Source organism: Lissotriton helveticus, chromosome 12 (genome assembly GCF_964261635.1).
Source record: "Lissotriton helveticus chromosome 12, aLisHel1.1, whole genome shotgun sequence".
Taxonomy (NCBI): domain Eukaryota; kingdom Metazoa; phylum Chordata; class Amphibia; order Caudata; family Salamandridae; genus Lissotriton; species Lissotriton helveticus.
In genome coordinates, this window is record NC_136073.1 from 162736341 (window position 1) to 162761128 (window position 24788).

At 45.8% G+C, this 24788-nt stretch overlaps 1 long non-coding RNA gene across 1 annotated transcript in view; it reads right to left on the minus strand.

Moving 5' to 3' along the window:
- The window catches only part of LOC144798632 (uncharacterized), a 320386-nt gene extending 296259 nt beyond the window's left edge, over nt 1–24127 (minus strand). The window contains exon 1 of the long non-coding RNA XR_013603584.1: nt 24026–24127. This is a non-coding gene — a long non-coding RNA (uncharacterized LOC144798632). The remainder of the gene's footprint in view (nt 1–24025) is intronic.
- Between the last annotated feature and the right edge of the window lie 661 nt (nt 24128–24788).

A 24788-nucleotide genomic window follows, 5' to 3' on the forward strand; every position in this document is an offset into this window, starting at 1 on the left:
CAGGAGGAGCCATGGGGGGCAGGAAGCATGCCGCATATGATCTCATACAGCATAGGGTCGTTGTGCCACAGCCATCTCTTTCTTTTGTGGCACCCCAAAACCCATACCTGCCCTGGTCCCTAAAATTACCCCACCCCACCAAAATTCATACCCTCCCTGAATCCTAAAATTACACCTCTGGCACCCCAAAACCCATACCCACCCTGAACCCTAAAATTACCCCCTATCACCCCAAAACCCATACCCACCCTGAACCTTAACATTACCCCTGCCCCCCAAAACTCACACCTGCCCTGAACCCTAAAATTACCCCCCAGGCACCCATAACCCATACCCACCCTGAGCCCTAAAATTGTCCCCCTGGCACCCCAAAACTCATACCCACTGAACCCTAAAATTACCCCCTTGGCACCCCATAACCCATGCCGCCCTGACCCCTAAAATTGTCCCCCTGGCACCCCAAAACCCATACCCGCCCTGAACCCAAAAATGTCCTCCCTTGCACCCCAAAACCCGTAGTCGCCCTGAACCCTAAAAATACCCCCCTGGTACCCCAAAACCCATTCCCCACCCTGAACCCTAAAATTATTCCCCTGGCACCTCAATCCCTAACCCACCGTGAACCTTAAAATGACTCACTGGCACTTTAAAACCCACACCCACCCTGAACTCTCAAGTTATTCCCTGGCACCACAAAAGCTGAACAGTGCATTCTGATTGTGTATTGCGCCGTCTCCCTGATCAGGGAGGATCTGCTGGTCTGGATCGGCTCGCCCTGGTCTGGTTCTGCTCACCCTTCTCTGGAGCTGCTCTGCCCCTGTCCCTCTTCCGGACCCACCGAGCCTGCCTCCGTGCACACTGCCTGGACCACTCTGTCTGGCCTAGTTCTTTCTCCTTTGGACCCACTGTCTTCACTGGCGGAGTTAGTACACAGGTTTCACTTCTCTGAAGCTGCTCTCCCTCACCCAGACCCCCCCACCCCCCCTCCACTTGCTCTCTCATGTTCCTTCCTCTCTACTTCTCAGTCTCTCTTTCCCCACTGCTTCTCTCTCTCTTTCTCTCCCCCCTCTTCTTTCACTCTCACCCCCACCGTATTAGTCTCCCCGACCCCCCCAAGTTTTCCTCTGTCCACCCTCTCTCTTCCTCCTCCTCATGTCGGTGATAGGGAGCCCGGGGCCCTCTCTGAAAATGCGAGCTGGAGGTGACGTTAAGTGTGAAAGCACCATGGTGTGAACCTGGAAAAGAGGCGGGGCAGGGGGTGGGCGGCAGGTAGAGGGTCAAAGGGGGCACTGGCTCTCCGAGAGGTGAGACGGGGCGGGGAGCAGCCCGAGGACAAAAACAACTCCAGAGCAAGAGGCAGGCGCTACTCTTTTATTCAAATGTGACTATTCTTTCTGCTTAGTAGTTTACTTAACAGCAACTGTTCTAGGCAGTCCATCACTATAATCCAATAATTATTTAAAATACTTTGCCTCAATCTTGTTATAGTGTCAGAGCGCGCTATAAAGTCTGAGGTCTCTTGGCGCTTCTGACTAAATTATAAGATGGAAGGGGAAGGGGGGCAGAGGGTGCTCAGAAGGATCTAGAAAAGAGCAGAGTCTCCAGGTGTTGTCTAAATGTGGCGTGCGACGAGATGCAGAGGAGTTCACCTAGAAGAGAGTGCCAAAGGGACGGTGCAGGAAAATGAAGCCCGCGTCTTGTCCTACTGAGCCCTGAAACGCAGAGGTGCTTCAGAATAGAACAGAGAGTGCGAGCTGGAGAGGCACCGTGACTGGAACACCATGTGTAATGCATAGTGGTATGGGCATCCTCAGGGGGCAGGGCCAGCTTTAGCGCTGGTGGCACCCAGTGCGACAAGGTTAGTTGGCGCCCCCAATGACCACCTCCACCATGGATTCTCTCACTAGCACCCTTTAACAGTGACCAAGACTCCATAACCACTCTCTCTCAGATGCACTGAATTCGTTATATAGTGCTACTCATACCATTAAAGTATGTCAGAGCACTTTTCATCACACACACATTACACAGACAATCAATCATACTTGTGTAAATCAGTGTATAGGAAATGTTACATAAGTCAAAGGACAAAGGGACATATTATCAAGGCCTAGAGATATTTTTATCGCCACGTTTGCGTCCGTTTTCAGATGAAATGCGATGGTAAAAATATTGCTTTATTTACAAGAGCACGCTAACGAGTGTTCAATGGGATTAGCACTGGTTTCTACATCGCATCGCCTTGGATCGCTAATGAGATGCAAGGGCGGCGTGTCCCGTGAAACAACATGGGATATCATCACTAACCCGGATTCTCGCTATTTTCAAGTGTATTGCTAACACACATAGCGATATTATAATCATCGCTAACCGGGTTTTTCGCCACTTTGTAATGCCTGCTATTTTCCTTACTTAGCCATATCTATAATGGGAGATGGATTGTAATACTGAGTCCACGTCTCCCATTATAGATTAGGGTTTCCCTAACGCGTTTTTCTATCGCTGGAATTCCAGCGATTTCCACTCTTTCCGCCGCGTTTGCCTGGATTTCTATCGCCTGGGCGATGCGCCTTGCTGATAGTGCGCTCACCAGGTGATAGAATCCGGCGATATGCGGCATTAATTTTTTGAACGCTACACACAGCCAGCGAAAATGATGGCTGGCCGTTGATAATATGCACCTAAAAGTGTAGGAGTCACATGTCATCCATACTAGTAGGCAGTATAGTTTAGGAGTGCTTGGTGTGGAGAAGCACAAACTCAGGGTCGAAAAAGAAACAGCATAGTTGGAAGTTTTCTTTACTAATAAGACTCCATTTCTACCCAAATTAACCCCTTTTGCAACAATAATCAATGTTCTATTCTTAGCAGAGTGTATGCACTTCTATGATGAAAGTTAATACCTCACTATTCTATATTAGGACTTTAAGTTATAAATTGCAAGTAAGAAAAGGATAGCTCTTTTAAAAGCTGTCATCAGCATGGAAGGGGTTAAAGGATCGCAACTCAATCTTACCCTGGATGTTGGACCCTTGGGACCCAGGCTCTGCTTGTGGCTTCTGCATTTGCCTGAAAACTGTGTGATTCTCGGGAAATCAGATAACTCGTTCGGTGTAAATAATTCAAATGAAATCCAATTGTAAAATTTGTCATATATGTAGTAATAATGTGTAGCTCTCAGCTAGATTTGTGCACCATGAATACCAATGCACAGTCATCAGTTTCACCTCTTCTTGATCAAGCGAGTCCCCCTCAATCACTTCCATGTTGTAAACCTGCCCTTCTCTGTCTCCCCATCCGTTGTGCTGATGGGGCGAGAATTTACCTTATGATCAATTCAGACCCAAGACAACTTCATGTCCTGGTAGGATCCTCAATGTCGACTTTTCATAATTCCCTGGACAATCCCTGTTCTGTGCTCTGTGTACGTATACGACACCTATCTGACAACTTCTAATGTTGGATCACTCTGGACAAGACTGTCAACAAATCTGACTTGTTCAAATTGCTAAATCCTGGATGCACTAAAACGTGTCCATCCTAATCCCTAGTAATAGCAAAGTCCTCACGCGGACCCTGGATCTTAGCTCCTTTATTTACATGGCGACCTGCTTAAGGGATATATGAGGGTATATAGGAGGGTTGGGTGGGGTTGTCTTCTTCTCGGCTAGATTAACACTCAGAACATTGTTATTTACAGAGCTTAGAAACAGCAGAAACTGCAGTAGGCGCTATATAAAACCACACTAACATTATCAACATTACCCCATGTCAAGTCTGGGAAGCTGGGCATCAAAGGGGCCCTGGGCAGGCCGCACACAGGGCAGACCAAAGCCTGGCATTGCCTCCTAGCTCCAGGCAGCGCAGCAGCCAGGGCACAACCAGGGGGGATCTAAAGAACCGAGAACAAATTCAATACAGAAAACAAGAGACAAGCAGGTTCCACCAAGAATACTTTACTAGAGTTAAAGTACCAACACGAGCTGAAGTAGGAGCGACGGTAAGTCTAGGATCCCTGGGACATATTTAAAGCATCTGTGATAAGGCATAGAAAAGTCTCTGTGACATATATAAGGCATCCATCATTAGGCATAAAACATCACTGGTATATATTTAAAACACCTGGAATAGCGCATAGACATTGAGAACAGTTACTAAATGCTCACCATCGTACGGAAAAAAAAGTAAAGAGAGGCTGGGACACTTATTAAAATCACAATACACAGAAATACTATCCACCTTTTCACAAAGGTGTATTTCTTGGACAGCCTTGTCTGAAAAGAGACTTCAGTTCCAGTAGCGCCCGTCCCGGGCTGGAGGAGGAAGGATGAGTGGTGAGGAGGAAGATTGGTAGGTTTTGGGAACAATAAAAAAAGAAAAGAAATAAGATAAACTTACCTTAAAGCTGCCGCCACCATCTCCCGCAGGAACGTGCCTGCGACCAATCCTGAAGCTGCAGTTGCATGAGAGCAGCTTCAGGGTTGGCTCAAGCATCAGCAACTTGTGCTCCCAGGCAGACTGGGAGCCTGTGCCTGCTCTCTCCCGCCCCAGCAATGCTGGAAGGAGCTTCACTGCGCATGAGGGTTTGGCCGGCCTTTACTGTAGTACTCACCACGATGGAGAAGAGGGGCGTAACCTTTGAGACATGGGAGGGGCCACTCCAGGCTGCAGGATATGAGAACCACAGTTTGAGAAGAGGTATTTATAACCTTTGGGGAGGATGAAGGTCAGTTTGGGGTTGGAAAGAAACAGGTTTGTGGCGAGAGGGTTGATATTCATTCAGCCCCAGTGATGTCTTTATGAGACCAAAGGTAGAGATTTCATCATCTCAGTTTTGTAGGAGCATGGCTGAGGGAAATGTGTGATGTGTGGTGCTAGAAAAGGGGGGGGTAGCACTGTTTGCAGGAGGGGTGTCTAGACCCCCTCCCGGTATATTCTAAAACTACAATCGACACCAATTTACTGACCAGAAATCCAAAGGGACCCCTCCATCGTGGGTCTTGTTGTACGTTCTGACAGTAAAGACATTCTACGGTAAGGAGTAAATACTAGGAAAAGAAGGATGCTTTCTTTCTGTAACTATGGAAACGCCTGTCCATGCTTGTCAATCTCTTTCTTCTCCAAGCTGCTGATGTTACCTGAAGACAACTGGGGGTGGGCTTGTGCTGCAGGGATTCCCACTGCAAAGACATGAAGCCAAGGCTGAAGACTGACAGACTGGTGACAAATGCAAGGAGTAAATTTACAGTTTCAGGAGGAGGATAGTGAGTTAAGCATCATTAGAATGTCCAAAACCACAGATCTGGTGTATTCTATTGTCTAAAATTATTAAACAGAAAAAGTACTTTCTGAAACTTTGGGGGAAAAAACATTCGGAAGTGAATATGTTAGAACTGTTTAAAGTGACAATTTGTTATATGTGGCTGGTGTCTCCTGTCCCAGAAACCACCCAGGGATCAGCTCTAAAAGTGCTGCTGGCCGACTTGACCAGGCCAGAGAGCACCAAGAGTGCTTCGTCTTTGTCCTGATGAAGACTCCTCCTTGGCCTGGCTATAGAATGGCCACCTGCTTGTTGGCAGTTTACTTACAAGTGGCCCAACCTCTAGTAAGTGTACAAGACCAAGACATGGAAGCCTACTGGTGGTCTTGTAAAGGTTTGTAAAAGACAAGCAGATAAAACCTGTTTTTCATGCACCACAGATAACTTACATCACGGGCCTGATGACAGACCCGAAACATATGACACCCATCTTCGACATGTGCAAATGGTCAGCCTCCACCAATCATACATGGACATCCATCGCCATCACACTCATCTACCAGTTCAAAAACCTCTTAAGTGCCCAGTCTGAAGGCTCCGTGGACTAGTGCATGAATGAGAAAGACAGTGTTTTGAACGCGAGCGGCAGTTCCTTTAACATGAATCAATCAACAAACATTTCAGGTAGATTTTTTACCCAAGTGGAATGTTCTGGTAATTTTTGAGTGCAAAGCTACAAATCCAAGTGCAAGAAGCAGAGTCTTGAATGCAAGCATCAGGAAATACACTCACGCCCTCACCCACCATGCACTGCTCAATGTCTTCACATATTATAATACTAATGACATGGTCTATGACAAAATTGATAGCATCACTGATGAGAACTGAAATTACATAATTGACAACAGTAGCAGGGCAAGGGCGCAAGTTATAGTATCTTGAGTTTACTATAACTGGTATATTTCAGTCATTTTCTTGTTCAAGATGTTATTCTAAAGGTGACATTTTCACCTAACTACAATGTCACTTTAACCTTTTTTTTCAGTGAATGAATATATATGTGTATATTTATATATATATATATATATATATATATATATATATATATATATATATATTAATATTATCTACCATATGGCTCCCTTCCTTTCCCGTGAAGGCGCTGCTGCTTGTGGCCGCGTTACTCCTGCAGTTGAGCCCAACTGCTGTAAATTTCAACAAGGATTCCCCGCCTCGGGGGAAAGGTGGAGTCGCAAACAAACAGAATCAAAAATCCGCTGCAGTTAAGTTTCTTGTTGTGATTTATTCATCCATGGGGTCAAAACAAAATAACCAACGCGTTTCGACAGCGTCCGCTGTCTTGATCACGGTCAGTTTGTGTGGGTGTGCTCACATGTTTTAAATGTTCAAACATTTTCAGGAACCAAAGTCACTCCCCTTAGTGGGTGTGTTCGAAACAACATCAAGGTCACAATTGTGATGTCAGGCAGATAAGAATTCTGGGTAATGTAGTTTGATTTTAACATATCCTGAAATTTATAATTAAACACTCTTGGAAATTCGATTCCCAATAACATTATCAATGTTATCATTAATGTTGTTTCCAGAACTGAGTCTGATTATATGATTTGAGCATGCACTGAGTACCGCCCTCCAGTGGGCCAGAATTTATCAACTCATAACTAGAGTCAGAAGTAGGATGTTGTAGGTAAAAAAAAAAAATATATATATATATATATATATTCACTGAAAAAACCATAGGTTTCACACCAGTTATAGTTAGCTGGAAATTTTACTCACATAAAACCATTGAAAATCCAACGTTATAGTTAGTTGGACTCACTATAACTTGCGCGTGCAATGCACTGCTGATGACGTCACATATTACATCACTCATGACATGGTCAGTGACGTCACTCATGACATCACTGATGACACCATCCAGTGAATGTGTGTCTTTCTGAAAAATAAATATTAGTGAGTAATGTTTAAATATTTAAATATATGTATTAGTGTTTCACTTTGTGTTTAAGTGGCTGCATGGGTTGGTGAGTAGCTACATGTGTATGTATATGGGTTATTAGATTATTTTTAATATCAGTATGAGTGTCTATATGGTTTGGTGAGGGTATTACTTAGCACATAGATGCATGAATGACTGACTCTCTGTTTGTATGTGTTTTGAAGACATGAAAGGGGTGGTATGCACACCTTATTTCTCAAAAGTTAATAAAAAATTATCAGCCTCCTTTTAAACTTGCGTGCAGAACTGGGTAGTGCTTTGCCCTGAATGCACTCAACATAGTACATTATAGTGGGGAGCGCAGAATCCACACTCCACTCCCAGGTGCACTGCATTAATGGATATTAGATCCAACCAGCTAATCACCATTTCACATTATTCAAAAATTCATCCATTTTCATCCGCGTTTTTTCTGAAGTTGTTTCTTTCATTTTCAAATCCACATGCATAACATGATGTATTTTGGAAACTTATCATATTTTCGTGTGCCCATCCAGGCCTCTTCCGAAATAAGATCCAAGTACAACAGGTAGTTCGGAGCAGCATTTCTTTTATTACAAACCCAATGCATTTCGGGCTGTGACATCAGCCCTTCGTCAGGGGTCACTGCTCACTTCATTTTCTTCAAGCCGCTCGGCGTGAGCCACAGCAGCCATAGAGTTCCCGCGTGCCGTTGGCTTTATTATCAAAAGGCATCTTTCACCTTTTTATGTCATTGTTATATAGCTGTTCCTGTGAGTAGGAACCATGTGCTTACCAGATTCCCTGTAAACCATGGGTGTGGCAGCCTTACAGGGAACATCATGAAAAAATCCCAAACAGTGATGATGATCTGAAAAAATCAAAGTAAACTGAAAGCAGAGCAAGGACTACAGTAAATCCTATCCTAGGCCTTGTCATATGTGGGACCGCAGCCAAGACCAGAGGGCGGGGCCACACCTCACCGCACAGCCTCTGCTCCATGAGTCCTTCCTTATCTTGCTGCCATTTGTCACTCATATGGGGCTAGATGTAGGTAATTTGGATTTACCGATTCATAAATACCGAATTTACTGATTCGGTATTTATGAATCGGTAAATCCAATGTAGGTAAAAATTCAGTATAAAATACAGAATTGGTAGGATTCGGTATTTACCAAATCGGTATTTACCGATTCGGTATTTGCCATTGATTCCTATGGGCCTGTAGGAATGAATGTCAATTACCGAATCGGTAATTACCGATTCGGTAAATACCGAAAAATTCAATGGTGGCAGGGTGTCACTTTGACACCCTGTTGCACCCCTGATTAGGGCTTGTGTGCCATGTGGCACACATACATGCCCTTAGGGCACAGGTGTAAATGCACATGTTTGCATTTGCATATGAATTCTTTATTTACCACCAACTAATTGTTGGTGGTAAATGCTGAATCCTGAAAGCACTGTAGCACTGTTTACAGTGCTACCTACATATCAAAATGCAGATTCGGTAATTTTACCGAATCGGTAAATTTACCGATTCGGTAAAATTACAGATTCAGTAAATTACCGATTCGGTAAAATTACCGAATCTGCATTTTCTTATGCCCCTACATCTCAGTATCCAAATACCGGTCGGTAACGGCCGAAAATCCGTATTTTTGGCCGTTACCGAGCGGTATTTGGATACCTACATCGAGCCCTAAGTTCCCAGACACTGTACCTATTGGTGCAGGTGGGAGGGGCAAAGGGATGGCTCAGACACGTTTGGGGTAAGTCACTACCACTAGCTCGGCAAGGAGCCCGCATGTCTAAATTTGTTTCTCCTAGTTCCTTCTTTGAGGTTTTCCATTCTAATTACAGCGCTCTGTCACGAGCCTTGTGATTCTGTAATGCACAGCAGCCACTGGTCCAATTAAACTCTTCTTTTTAAATATAGCTCATGCTGTCCTTGGTGCAAAGTTAATTGTCACTTCATTAACTCCCACAGGCCAGGTTTACTCTGACATTTTAATGCCAAGTTTCCATGCACTCCCTATTGTATTGCTTTCCCTAAGGAAGTAAAAGACTCAGTGGTTAAGCTGCTGTATTTGTAATCTCACCAATGAGGCATTGGAAGAATGAGGTATTCACAGGTTTAATCATTAGCATTTACAGGGCTACTCGTGGATAAATGCAGAGGCCAGAGCAAGTGTTTTTCTTTTCTACTGAAAGTGGAATATGTTACATTCTGATGGTAAGTGGTGTGTGGGATGAGCACAATCATTTTTCCACGAATGCACTAATGTTAAGGTCACATTCTTGAATGAGGCGGATATGAACATTGCATCATAGACCTCAGATTCAATCTGAAGTGGGCAGCTTCTATGTGATGTGTAGGTGCTAGGTCAATCAGCTGAGAGGAGGCCATTCTTCTAGGATTGCTAGGGCAGATTCTTCATTGTGCTTTGCAAACGTAGCACTGGGGATTGTGGTAATAGGGGTTGTTGTTGTATTTAGAGTGTTCAGGTGGGTGTGGTGCATTGAAGGTAATGAGCATGGAAGGATGCTCCAAAGCCCTGAGGTTTGGTGTACATTGGCCTCTTTAGGTGTAAGTGTGTACAGTGAGGTGAAAAGGGGTGGGTTTAAGAGAGCAAACCCTAGGTAGAGAGGGCATGTGGGAGAAAGGGAGGGATAGTGTAGTTTGCCAGCATGTTCTGACATCATTCTGCCCTCCTAATACCAGAAAAGCACACTAGGGCATGTTGATTCCCACAGCGACCAAGGAAAAACTCAGCCACTCACGGTTGGTGGAATTTGGTTGGTTGGAATGGCTAAAACTCCGCTTTAGCAGCCGTTTTCGGCCTCTAAGCGGCGATAATACTATCGCCCTATTAGCAAGCTGTCGCTAACAGCAGTTAGCGACAGCTTGTAGGCGATAGTGTCCGGTTTGGGGCCCGCTTTGCATGTCAGTGATATTTATCGCTAATGACATGCAAAGTGGGCATACCCAACCTGTTAGCGACTGAAAGCAGTCGCTAACATCGCTATCGCCTATTACCAACACAGGCGTAGCGATGGAAATATTCGGGCTAATCATGAATATCTCCAAAAACTAACACCTGCTCAGACCAGTTCTTAGCCGTTATATCCAATGGGAGGTGGATATAATGGCTAAGACCCTGTTAGCGATAATGCGTGAATATCGCTGTATTCTCAGTGATATTCACAGATTTTGCCGCTATCGCCGGGAATTTTATCGCTTTTGAGATAAACATTGCTAATAGCACCTTATCTCAGCAATAAAATCCCGTGATGCGCGGCAATAAAAAAAATTCCGCTAACCCTACTTAGCGATAAATATCACATTTAGTCGTCAAATCACGATTGGTAAAACATCACCTGAAGTGGGATAACGCTTTTATGAGTAGAAATCTCATTTAAGAAGACAAACACTTTTAGGTACAAAGTGAATTTTAGGCCCAAAATCACCCTAGGTGCAAAATAAATATGAGGGTAAAAACAGTTGCAAGAGCATCAATCACGATTGGGGACAAAAACCCATTCAGGTGCAATACCAAAAAGTAGGCGCTATATTACATTTAGTTACAACTTGATAGATAGTAATTTCCCTGTCGTAGAATGTTCTAATGATGTTATGAATATGTTAGCCTAATGTGTCTAACCAATATGCAGTTACAGCTTATTATTCATGTGCTGCAACCCACTGAGCTATTTTTGTAATATGCAAGCTTCAACTTCTCTCATAAGAGAGAGAGGCTTGTCTATGGCAGACAGACTTCTGATGCTGACATTTGCTCTGCAGCTCCAATGTCTCATGGTACAGTTTTTCCCCCTCCCTTATGAGCAGAAAATCCCTGGTTTCAGCATCTCTCGCTTTGGGTATTTTTCTTGCAGAAATGTTTCCATGCCCTGGAGAAGCAGAGCCTCGGCTCTGTGGCCTTGAGGGGAGATAACAGTGTTGCCTTCGCAGGTGCAGATGCCTCATGTATGAGTTCATTGTTCACCATTTCGCTAGTTCTGTAATTTTCCAGTCTGGGCGTGTCTTTACCCTGCCATGCTATGTTATAATGTATTGTCCTGATGGGATGGGTCAGTCCTCTCGGTGCACTCCCTGGGGTGTAGACCTGACGGGGCCCATCTGCAGATGAATCTTTTGGCCTAATACATATATTTCTAATTCTTCTCCACTGTTCGGCTGGCTTATTATATGAGAATGATAGATGAGTGAGGTAAGTCGCTCCGGTGGATTTGAGCCACGCTTATCAAACTTCTGCAGTAGTGTGTAAACACTTTAGGACTACAGATCAAATTAAGGAAGAAAACATGTTTAGGAGACATTACACACTGAGAATCAAAAAACATATCTAGGTGGAATATCACACTGATTGATGGAACATCAAAACACATTCAGCTGAAAACCACATTGAGGTTCAAAATCACTGCAGATGCAGCATCAATGTGGAACACATATAGGTAAAAAGGCACAATAAGAATAAAAAATCATGATTAGGTGCACAAACTCATTCTTGGTGCAAAAACAAGTGAGTGTGTGCCACTTTGAGGTGTAAAATAACTGAGTACAGGGAGATAATGCCACTTTAGAAGTAAGTGCATCAGTATGACCTCACGTTTGGTGAATAGTTCATTGACCTGCAAAATCACCTTTGATGTAATAACAGCAGAAATGAGGTGTGGGAAACACAATTCGGTGTAAAATCAATTTAGGTTCAAAATCACACTTAGAGCAAAGTAAGCAGCACTGTGATATCAGCAGCACTTTGGTATCACATTTAGATGCAAATCATGTGAAGCTAAATTTCGCCTGTTGGTGAAATATCATCAGGAGTATGATAAACCTTTAGGAGCGCAAATCACATTTTGGAACATAATCACACTTTTGCGCAAAATCACCAATGATGTAGCACTAACAAGAGTAAAGAGAAACTTTTTGGAGCACAAATGTGCCTCCTTCGCAGTGCATAACGCTTCCTCGCCCATGCACATGAATGAGGGACAGGCTTTAGGTAGGTGGACTAGTACACCTAAAAGCCACAGATAATGGTGAGACAGAAAAACTCCACTGGCCTGATCCAAAATGTGAATGACACTTTATTGAAATAATACCTGAAGGGAGCTGACTCTCTGGGTATCTGTGTGTGCTGAGCCCTAATAAACCTTTAAAGCTGCCCAACGACAGACCTGAAAAGGGCCCTTCACTCATCCTACAACTCATAAAAGGTGAAAGGCCCATAAATCAACCCTCGTAGCAGGATGCGGTTCTGGGTTATAGTACACAAATACAGTACAGCATCAGCTCTTGAAGTGTCATAGCCTTATATGTGGCAGAGGACCCCCTGCAGGTAGCCCAGCCATCATTTCTGACGACGGGGCATCCTGGTGAGGTAGGGGCAGTTAGTGCTGGGTTCATTAAAGATGATGGGGTTAAATCCTGGGGTTGGAGGAAGCAAGTGCAAGGGGCATGATGAGGTCTTTCGTCTCCCTCTCCCCAGAGATACAGCCAATATCACCTGCATTTGTTATTTAACAGCATGTAACTAACCACAGGATGGAGATAGAGTCTAGAAAACATCAGGAAAAATGTCACATTCTGAAAAATGTGGCTGAGGAGCCAGAACAGTGTACATAGAAATCTTTATCAGGAGCACTCTACACCCTGCACTAGACCTTGTCATTTAGGGTATCAGCAGAGGACAGAGGCAGGGTCAGGCCACGCCTCCAAACTGTTCTCCCTCGGCTCCCAGCCAACCTCCTGCTATTGGTCCCAACCCATCTCCTCCTATTGGCCACCTACTCAGTTCAATGATACTGCAGGGCCTATCAGTGCACAGCGCTGGTGCAGGGGTGCTGTGGGCACATGAGGGGGCGTGGTAACTACAGACGCTGTCAGCTGCCCCGGAGGCTGTGGGAAGCTGCCTCTAGACCAGCATATGGTTGGCCACGAGCTGAATATATTCCCATTTTTTCCCCCTGTCGTGTAATCGAAGTTCTTCACTGTAGCCTGCTGAGACTTGAGGTTTTGGCCTTGTCGGTCGGGTGAGGGGATCTTAAGATTCTGCTGGTCACACTGCATGTGTGTTTTTAGGTCTCGTGGCGTAACAGCGCGTCAGCGCTGTGTCCGCCAGGAGATCTTTTGTTACTGACTGTGCTTCCCAGGAGACAGCCCCTGGCCACGCGCAAAGGCGATCGGCGCAGGCCACGCGCGCGCGAACGCGCTCAGCTGCTGTCTCCTGGGAAGCTCCAACACCCTACACGCATGCGCATACACAGAGACACACACACACACGAGCGCCCATGCACGCACGCACCCACACATAGAGAGAACTCACCCCCGCTGTCGCATACACACACGCCACACACACACACACACACAAGTGCACCAAGCGCCCCCCCCGCCCACTTACCGCCACTCCGGTCTTCGGCCACCACCGCGGGGCTCTCTCTAGGGCATGGGAGCCCCGCGTCACCAGCACTGCTTCTCTCCGTAGGCACGGCTTCTCTCTTGGGCGCGTGCGCGGGCTTCCGAAGCCGGAAGTCCCGCCTTCTAGGAGACAAGAGGCAGCAGAGGGGCTCGTGATTGTTAATGTAATTGCAAATATATAGCACTTACTAGGATACATCAATGGTTTCTAACAGGGGCCCACGAGCTCTCAAAAGCAAATAAACAATGTCAAAATCTAGGGTTTACTTTGTTGGTCAAAAAAAAATGCCACGAACAATGCATACACGTTTTATTGGACTAGCAGCACGTCGACACCCTGCAGTGAACTCACAGGAGTAGATAAGGTTGTACCCGGGCAGTAAGTCCAAACACAAGTTTGGTAAAGATGATGGCTTCGGACCTCCCGCTGCCACAAGCAGTCCGTGCACACTGTAGGTAAAACGAGAACTTTTGTGCAAGACGTCCGGGTACGCCTGGCCAGCCATGAACGACTGGGTCCGCCTGGCCAGGCTTGAACGACCAAACAAATAGATCCCACTCCAATTCAGCAAGTCCATTCTCACTGGCGCTCACAAAGCGCCAGGAGGCTGCAGCCCGGCGCCTAGGCGCTGCTCTCTGCTCTTCGCGCTGCGGACACGGGCTCGCTGCTCGGGGGGGAGGCGGCGGACAGCAGGCTGCCGAGATCCAGGCTGTGTGTGGTGTGAGCAGGGGTCCACTCCGGGGCATGCCCGGCCGTCCGCAGCCAAACTGACCACAACAGGTGCCGGGCGCGTAACCGAAGCCGGCGCGGACGGGGCTTCCAGGAGCTGCGAGCGCGGCCCCTGCAGCTAAAATAACCCCAATACACGGAAGTGTGGGAGGTGATGTGCATTGAGAGGGCTCAAGGCATGCATCTTTACAAACCTACTTTCTGAGCTTCCGCTTCTGATTTTTTACATTATCATAACACTTGGAGAACATGATTAAATATGTGTTTTGCCAGTAGGGGGTGTGAATAGCAATTGTCACGAGTAGGGCTTTCACTCCAGAGCCATTAATGGCTCAACGCTGAGTTAGCACCCGTGGGATTGGACTTGGAGATCAGAAAGCACATGAACCCACCGAGCTACCGCCTCAGTTCTCTTCTCATTCTGGCCTGGCAGTCACGACTCTGCACACGCTCCTCTTTCCACACCTGTCAGTGGAATTCATGTCTTTGTCAGATGGCATTTATATAGAGCCACAAAAGTTAGAGGTGCAACAACAACAACTGGTTCAAATATGTTATCTCAATGTTTCAAGCTTTATTACAAATGTAACAAAAAGATGTTAATATTTGACATATGTTCTTGGATTTTCGTCACAATAAAATACACTGAACATAATCTTCACAAATGTTATTTACAAAAGTTTAAGCTATTGCCATTATAAATTACAATAACTTTTATTTAAGTATTAATTATTAAAAAAAATTAAAAAACATTGTTATTTGTAATATCAATACATGTAAGTCACGTAAATACAACACATATTGCATTACAAATGCTATAGGTGTCACATTTGCGAGAGTTATAACTATTGGCATGGTAAATGACAAAGCTATTAATTACGCTATTTTCAAAAACAAAACCTAAATAAAAAATGTGTCATTTACAATACCAATAGCTCTAACTTTCCTAATACGAGACCTATTGCATTGCAAATGCTTGTTAAATGAAGGATTCATGCTTGACTCTGGTCAGGCATTTCATCAGCGCATAGAGAGAATCACTATTGTTGTGCCTGCTAGAAGGAATGTTCACACCTAAACCCATTGCACAAAATGTATTTTCCGTAAACTTTTTTCCACTCCAGGCGGGAGAGAGGGGGATATGGAGTTATTTGTAGCACGTGTGGACTTGAGCCTGCATGAAGGTGCCAAAAACATCAAGCAAGGCAAAGAGATCCTGAGAGCGCCTGCTGCAAGAAAGGGGTGCATGTCTCCCCAATAAATAACACAGGTGTGGGGGAAGGAGCTCCATTTGCAGCCTTTAAACAGTGCAAGAATAAAGCCCAAACACAGGCTGAACAACCCACATAGACATTCTTGAAATGGGGTGAATGTCCCTTACATACATCCCAGTAGTAGTTGTTGTTTATGGTTTTATCTCCTGTGGGAAGGGTCGGGTAGAGCATTGCTGCGAGCATGCCCTACCCGACCCTACCTTGGTTTCACCCTCAAAGACCAGTTTCCACTCTATAGCTGTACTAGTTAGTAAGTATTACCAAGGTTTGCTGCACCAGCTATCCCATAAGGTGCAGACGGGCCTATAATTTACATCTTGAATTTTTTGGATGAGAAGCAGGGGTCAAAGCAGAGCAAGGAGTACAGCATATCCTTTCTTAGAATCGTCATCCTCAGGATGTCAGATGAGGACAGAGGGTGAAGCCGCACCTTTCGTGTCCTCGTTTCACTCCTGGCGTCCCTCCCACATTGTGTTACATATTGCATCCCTTATTGTTGCACAGGGCGGTGCCGGCATGCTGTGCAGCATGAGACGGGGAGCCCCAGCTCACCCCAGCGAGGGCGGGATGCTGCTTCCTCCTCAAACTTGGCCATGAGCCCTAAGTGATGGAATTTCATATTCCCTGTTGCGTCCTCGAGGTTTTCTGAGGTGGCCAGGCTGAGATTTGAATCTGCCAATTGTTGCGATGACAATTGGGATGACGATTTGCACTCGGTGCTTGTTGGCCCAATTAAATGTCAGTTTTAAATAGATGATAAGCATTTGCAGTGATTCAACCCTGAAGGTACTCAATTCATGTTTGCATGGTGTTGAAATTTGGGGAAAAGGGGCAATAAATGCTAATTTTAGAGAATGATGGTCGCAGGAGGGCATTGTGTGTGTGTTTCCACATGTGCACATGACCTCATACACAGATCTAAATAGGGTGAAGAGTAAGAGTTACTGTTATTAACTCAACATCGAGTGGAAGGATATATAGCTCATCAATGCACCTAGGTGGAAGGTTGAATATTTTGTCAATGTACACAGATGTGATGTTAAGAATAGTAAATTTATACTTACCGATATATACTGGCAGCCAATAGTTTTGTTGGCAAATATAAAAAATCGCAGCATTCCAGTTGGTTTGTAAGATGAACGTTGTCCTTCCTTGGGCAGTCTCAGCCAGTCTCTTGTGCTGTACCTTGTCTCTAGTGTTGTGCTTGGGTAGTGTTTTTCTGTATGCAACGCTCGACCTGTCTCTAGTTCTTTGGATCAGTACTCAAGGACTGGGGGGGGGGGGGGGGGGGGGGGGGATAGGAGTGGTTGAAGAAACTTTATCCAAAGCCAGTGCCAGGACACAAGAACAGGCTCTACCAGGCCTCACCTTCTTTACCCTGCTAGCTCCCTGTCTCTGCCAGGACTCTGCGTACCAGCCGCAGGCCTTGACTTTCTGTTTATAATTGGAGTGGGGTAGTCTGAGATGTGGTGAAAGACGTGTTGTTCATTGACCGTGGTGTGGTCACCACATGTGAGTCAGTGAATGAGGTTGTGACCCACAGACAGCGACAGGGAAATACAGATAGGAGTCACAGAACCCACATAGTGGGCACAACAGGCCCTGGGGTTGTTGCCCAATCTTGTTTTGGGAGGTGAACCATGTCTGCCAACTGGTGCCATATTTTGATGGTCGCTTTCATCGAGACCTGGTTGTGTATCTAACATCACTCCACAGGCGTGGGCTTAGAGTAGTACATTTCTGGTGCTTGAGCCAGAGTGAGGAGAGGACCATTACAGCTCTTTGTTCAAAGTGCAACTCTTAGGGGGAGGGGGGGGGGGGGGGGGGCGAGCTTAGAGTTAGGGTGGAGATGGTTGGGGTCGGTACGCAGAAGAGGGAATGAGTCGAAGGGTGCCTCTGTTGGTGGAGCTACGGCCTGCTATTTTGTATGTGTGTGGATACTCACACCTACTATGCTTTGTGCAGTGTGGTGTGGGCTTGGGGTGCGCCGCCTTGTTATTTCAACTCCGACCACAGGCTCTGCGCCCCTCAGTCTGCCAGAGCTGAGCTCAGGGACAGAGACTTACCCTAACCTGTCCAGAGCACTCGTTAAACACACACCACAACAGCAGAGCTATCACTCACTCAGCTGTTTTATCCCTTGCACAATGCTGACTGCAGATGTGTTCCACTATCTGTCACAGACAGCAGAGCGATCACTCGTTTATTGAAGGCAGCAGTGCTATCCCTCACTTGTGAAGTCTGTCTACTTCAGTCACCCCAGTGTGCGATGGGACAGTGAGAGTAAAGGACAAGGACACTTGGAGGACAGAGAGCGTGGACTACTGGGGACAGGAAATCCCAGAGAAGATGACCCAGGTGGGGACAGAGAAATGAGGCGAGAGGGAGACATGAGTCCAGGGAACATATAGAGAAGGAGCGACATCAGGTGGTAAACACCAGAAACAAAACAACTAGGACAACAAACATGAGAAGATTAGAAAAGGGCAAGATGGGAACAGATCTGTTCCAAATAGAGAGAGGGAAGGAATGAAGAAGCGTGGGGGATACAGGAGCCTTGAAAACACAGACCAAGAACAACATTCACCGGAGAGGAAACAGGAAAGTGACAAACACTCCTGTGACACACACTCCACGATGCAGCACACACCTCTTAGATTGTCTCCGCCATTATGAACACGTGATGCAGAAAAGATTGACTTTAAACACAAACTCAAAACCAAAAGAATTGAGATGACAATCATGAGAAGGTTAGATATGGTCAAATTGAGAACAGGTCTGTTATTTATAAGCCCCCTGAGCCACAGGTGCGTCACTTTTTCAGACATTAAAAGTGACGCATCGCGGCGCAAGGGGCTTGTAAATAAGCCCCAGCGTCTTTGGGGCCGAAGGAGCCTGAATATCTCACCCGTCCCATGGAGACCCCACAGATGAAACCCGCCACTGTCCGCACAGGAGTTGCTGAATCACCGAGGAACCGGCAAACACTGAGCTACACAAAGCCTGAACACAATTACTTACAACCCCCTAACAAGCCCTACTCTCTCTCTCCTCGGATACAAACCCTGCGCTCTCACTCGCTCCTCTGGGTCTGGGCAAGAACTGAGAACAAGTTCAATACAGAAAACAAGAGACAAGCAGGTTTAACCAAGAATACTTTACTGGAATTAAAGCAACAACACGACGCGAAGCAGGAGTGGCGGGAAGTCTAAGGTCCCTGAGACATATTTAAAGCATCTTTGATAAGGCGTAGGTAAATCTCTGTGACACATATAAAACATCCATCACTAGGCATAAAACATCTCTGGTACATATTTAAAACACCTGGAATAACGCCTAGAAATTGAGTATAGTTAATACATGCTCACCACCGTACGGTAAAAAATAAATAAAAATCAAGTAAAGAGTGGCTGAAGCGGTTCTTCTTATAAATACAAGCCACAAGTCAAAGAAAAACAACCCAGCTTTTCCCAAAGGTGTGTTTGTCTGAAAAGAGACTTCAGTTCCTCAGATCTGCAGCGGGTCGGGTGGGGCCGCGGCAGCGCGCGCTCCTTCCTTGCAGTCAGTCTCGCAGAGTGAAGTCACGATCACAAACTTCAGCAGATGAGCGGCGGAGCCACGACCCGCCCCAGAGAGTTCAGCCTCGTTTGTTTGTGACAGGGAGGGATGGTGGAGAGCTATAGGGGCTCGAGAGCTGTCAATCACCAATGAGCCAATGAAAGCACCAGCACAGAGGGCAGTGAATTGAACGACAAGGATGGATGGCAAGTTGCCAACCCAAGAAGTCCTACGATTGACAGAAAAGCAGAGCATCCTTCATTCCTGGTAAGCCCTGCCTGTGGGAAGCTGGCCAGTCATTAGAACCAATAGTAGCATGCACCGGCTCTCCCCTTGGCTTCAAGCCACGCCTCCACCTGGAGTTCACTTGTAAATATGTCTCTCCAAAGTGTGCTACAACCCCATGGTTCTTAATCTTATGAGATACTAAAAATGGCCGCCATATTCCAAGATGGCTCCTTGTTGCAGCTGTAATCTTTCCATTAGTCCTTTTCAAAACACTTACCAAGCACACGGGCACTTTGCATGCACAGAGCCATCCAAAGACATTTATTAGAGAAGAGTAGAAAATGAGTCTTGGCAGACATTTTGGGGGCTTCATTCCATGTCACCTCCTATCAGTCTAGCCCCTCGTCTTGTGAAAAGATGTAGCTCTTATTAATTTTGGGTCTATTGAATGTGTGACACTGCATATATTCTCCAAACTCTCAGCCACCAGCAGAAGTTAGGCATTGCTACCCTGCGAGAAGTCACCTGCTTAGCCACATGGAATTAAATAGTATCTTGGGGTCCAGGACACAAATGTTGATCAATATTATCCAACACAGATACTGCCCAGTAATGAACTACTGCCCAATATCTAGGGGAAAAGTCCTCACTTCTCTTTCATCCTTAATGTTCTTCCCTCAAAAATTTACAGCAATTAGAAAGAGAAGCAATGGCGATAGTCAGTGCTATAAAGGTTTGCCAGGACGCCCGAGAAGGTGGGAAATTTACACGTGAAAAGACACCTTCACCTCTCTACTAGATATGGTAGAGTGGAGTTAAGTAATGGACACAGGAGACTTGATATTTAATCCCCTTCAACAATTTTGAAAAATATAATGGTATTTACAAACCTGTACTAAAGTTCGGGAAATGGACCCAATACACTGTAATTTCCATGGGGCGTGGACGATGCCCGGGCCTCGCCCTTAGAATCACCCATCCTAGTTGTGGTCTAGAGTTCGAGGTGGAAACTGTGGAACCAGGAGGTATGGTTTTTACTCCTCAAAGGCTCCTTCAGTTCAGGTGTTAGCATTCCTCCTAGCAACATTTTCTTAAAGCTAGGCGTGCTTCTGAAGCTCCCTTGAGCAGGATAGTATGTGAAACCAACACAACGTCTGCACATCGATCTATGTCACTGCATCTTAACTAGCCTCCAAGCCGTGCACTGGCTTCCCAATGCCAAAAAAGCTCAACAAAGGCAAAGAGGTCCTGAGCACGCATGGTGCAAGAAAGGGGTGCATGTCTCCCCAATAAATAACACAGCTTGGGGGAAGAAGCTCCGTTTCCAGCCCTTAAATAGAGCAAGAGTGAAGCCCAAACACAGTCTGAACAACCTAACAGACAGTTTTCTATAGCTATATCAGTTACCATGTGTTACAAATGTTTGCCGTATCAGCTATCCCATAACGCCTATACATTCCATCTTGTATGTTTTGGATGACGAGCAGGGGTCAAAGCAGAGCAAGGAGTACAGCATGTTCTTTCCTAGAATCGTCATTCTCAGGATGTCAGATGAGGACAGACCTTGAGGCCCTGCCTTCCTTGTCCTCCTTTCACTCATGACGTCCCTCCCACATTGTGCTACACATTGCATCCCCTACTGGTGCACAGGGCGGTGCCAACACGCTGTGCAGCGCGAGATGGGAAGCCTCAGCTCACCCCAGCGAGGGCGGGATGCTGTTCCCTATTCCTATTTGGCCATGAGCCCTAAGTGATGGAATTTCATTTTCCCTGTTGCGTCCTCAAGGTTTTCTGAAGTGGCCCGGCTGGGACTTCAATTTAGAATTTGTTGTGATGATAATTGTGGCGATGATTCACCACTAGGTGCTTGTTGGTCCAATTAAATTTCAGTTTTTAAATACATGATAGGTATTTTCAGTGATTCAGCGCTGAATATATCCAGTTTATATTCCCATGTTTTAGAAATTTGTGGGAAAGGGTCAATTCATTTTTGAATATGAGGGTTCCAGAAGGGCATTGTGTGTCTTTCTACATGTGTGTGTGCAAATGACGTCACATACAGACCAAAATAGGAGGAAGAGTAGAATTACTATTATTACTATTAGAGTAGTACATTTATACTTTCCGATATATATATTGGTAGTCGTTATTTTTGTAGGTCGATATTAAAAAATCAGGATTCTAGCAGTATACTGATGTGGTTTGTAAGATTAAAGTTTTCCCTCCTTGGGCAGTCTCAGACTGTCTCTTGTCCCACGCTTTGTCTCTAGTCTTGTGGACAGTTTACCTCTATCGTGTTTGGCCTGCTGCTAGATCTGTGGACAGCGAACATGGACTCTTGGGAAAAGGCAATCCCAAAGAAAATGATTCAGATGGGACACAGAAAATGAGGAGAGAGGGAGACATGAGTCCAGGGAACTTGGAAACAGAGCAACATCAGGTGGGAAACTCAAAATCAAAAGAATTGAGATGACAATCATGAGACGATTAGATATGGGCAAGATGCGAACAGGTCTGTTCCAACTACAGAGGCAAGGAATGAAGACGCCTGGGGGATACTGGAGCCTTGAAAACGCAGACCAAGACCACATTCACCAGAGAGAAACTAGAAAGTCATACACACTGCGCTGAGAGCGAAACATCCTTTACCCCGCAGTGTTAACAACAACCTGCCTTTACCCCGACAGTCTCTACCCCGACTGATGTTATCTGTGTTTCTTTACCTGCAAGTTGTTATATTGACTTGCTTTAGGGGGAGCGTAATTCGACTGGTGTTGGGTTTTAAATCTAGCCCCTTCCTTACTGTTATGTAGACTGGATTTGGAATAGTAATTTATACTATTACAAAGTCCAGCGACCCCCTAAGGCAAGTCGTTGTAGTGACCTGCATGGTAAAGTAACGGTTGGTGACGTCGCAGTCAGGGTAGTAACTGCGTTGTAAAGGCATGGGGCGTAAAGGCATGCGGTGTTCAGTCATGCAACCGTGCTGGGATGGCATCACACCACCACTGAGGTTGTCTCTCCCATTATGAAGAAGTGCTGCAGAGAGACGGACTCTAAAGATGGGATCTCTCGTGTACTTGGGGCAGAGGGAGCCTGAATGTCCCACCTGTCCCCTGGAGACCCCACAGAGCAAACCCACAACTGTCCACACAGGCGGCGTTGAATCAAGGAGAAACTGGCAAACACTGAGCTACACAAAACCTGCAATAAATTATAACCCCCTGACAAGCCCTACTCTCTCCTCGGGTACAAACCCTGCGCTCTCACTCCTGTAACAGAACTGACAACCCCCACACAACCCATCATTTAAAGGGATCTCAACTCCATCTTACCCGGAATTGTAGACCCCAGGGACCCAGGATCTGTCTGTGGCTTCTGCACTTGTTTGGAAACTGTATGATTGTCGGTAAAACAGCTAATATCTTTGTCTGTAAATGTGTCAAATGAAATGAAGTTGTAAAATGTGCCATATAAATATGTCATCATAATGTGTAACTCCACCCTTGATGAAGACCTTGTATTATCCCCACCCCCCCACCCTCCCCCCTCAATGGACCGCGCCATGTTGCTCCCAGATAGATTTGTGCTACATCAACACCAATGCACACTCATCAGTTTCATCTCTTCTTTGTCAAGCGAGCCCCCCTCAATCACTTCCATGTTGTAAACCTGCCCTTCCCTGTCCCCAGGATGGGGCAAGAATTTACTTTATGATAAATTCAGACCCAGGACAACTTCATGTCCTGGTGGGATCCTCAAGGTCGACTTTTCATCATTTCCTGGACAATTCCTATTCTGTGCTCTGTGAACAAATACTACACTTCTCTGATAACGTTTGTCGATGGTAAAAATAAATAACAGATGTCTTGATTATACTGCCAAGTCCTGGTTGCAGTAAAGCGTGGCCATCCTAATCCATGGGACTGGCGCGGTCCTCATGCGGACCCTGGATCTTAGCTCCTTTACACCAGTCCATGGAAACCTGCTTAAGGCATATATGAGGCAGAGGCCGGGTTGTCTCCTTCTGACCCAGATTAACACTCAGAACAGTGTTATTTACAGAGCTTAGAAACAGCAAAAACGGATGTAGGCGCTATATAAAAACACATTATTTTGATCAATCATTGCCCCGTGTCAAGCCAATGAGGCTGAGCATCAAAGGGGTACTGGGCAGGCTGCACACAGGGCAGACCAAAGCCTGGCGTTGCCTCCTAGCTCCAGGAAGCGCAGCAGCCCGGGGAGAACCAGGGGCGGGGAGGGGGGATCTAAAGAACTGAGAACAAATTCAATACAGAAAACAAGAGACAGGCAGATTTAACGAAGAATACTTTACTGGAGTTAAAGTAACAACACGACGTGAAAGTGGAGTGGCGGGAAGTCTAGAGTCCCTGGGACATATTTAATTAAAGCATCTGTGATAAGGCGTAGAAAAGTCTCCGTAACATATATAAAACATCCATCATTAGGCATAAAACAGCTCTGCTACATTAAATGTAAAACACCTGGAATAGCGCATAGAAATTGAGAACAGTTAATAAATGCTCACCATCGTACGGTAATTAAAAAAAAGCAGGTGAGGCTGTGACGGTTCCTCTTACAAATAAAAACCATACATCAAAGAAAAACAATCCAGCTTTTCCCAAAGGTGTGTTTGTTGGAAAGCTTGCTTGAAAAGAGGCTTCATTCAGTTCCTAAGCTCTGCAGCAGGGCGGGTGGGGCCGGCAGCGCGCGCTCCTTCCTTGAAGTCAGTCTCGCAGAGTGAAGTCACGTTCACAAACTTCAGCAGATGAGCCGCGGGGCCATGACCCTCCCCCAGAGGGTTCAGCGTCATGTGATTGTAGCAGGAGGGATGGTGGAGAGCTATAGGGGCTCGGGGGCTGTCAATCACCACTGAGCCAATGAAGGCACCAGCACAGCAGGCGGTGAATTGAACGACAGGGATGGATGGCAAATTGCCAATCTCAAAAGTTTTACGATTGGCAGAAGAGGACAGCCCCCTTCTTTCCTGGTAAGCCCTGCCTGTGGGAAGATGGCCAGTCATTTGAACCAATAGTAGCATGCACCGGCCCTCCAATTGCCTTCAAGCCACGCCTCCACCTGGAGCTCAATTATAAATATGTCTCTCCAAAGTGTGCTAGAAGTGCATGGTTCTTAACTTTATGGGATACTAAAAATGGCCCCCATTTTCCACGATGGCTTCTTGTTACAGTGGTAATTTTTCCATTAGTCCTTTACAAAACACTTAATATGCACACGGACACTTTGCATGCGCGGAGCCATCCGAAGACATTTACTAGAGATGAGTAGTT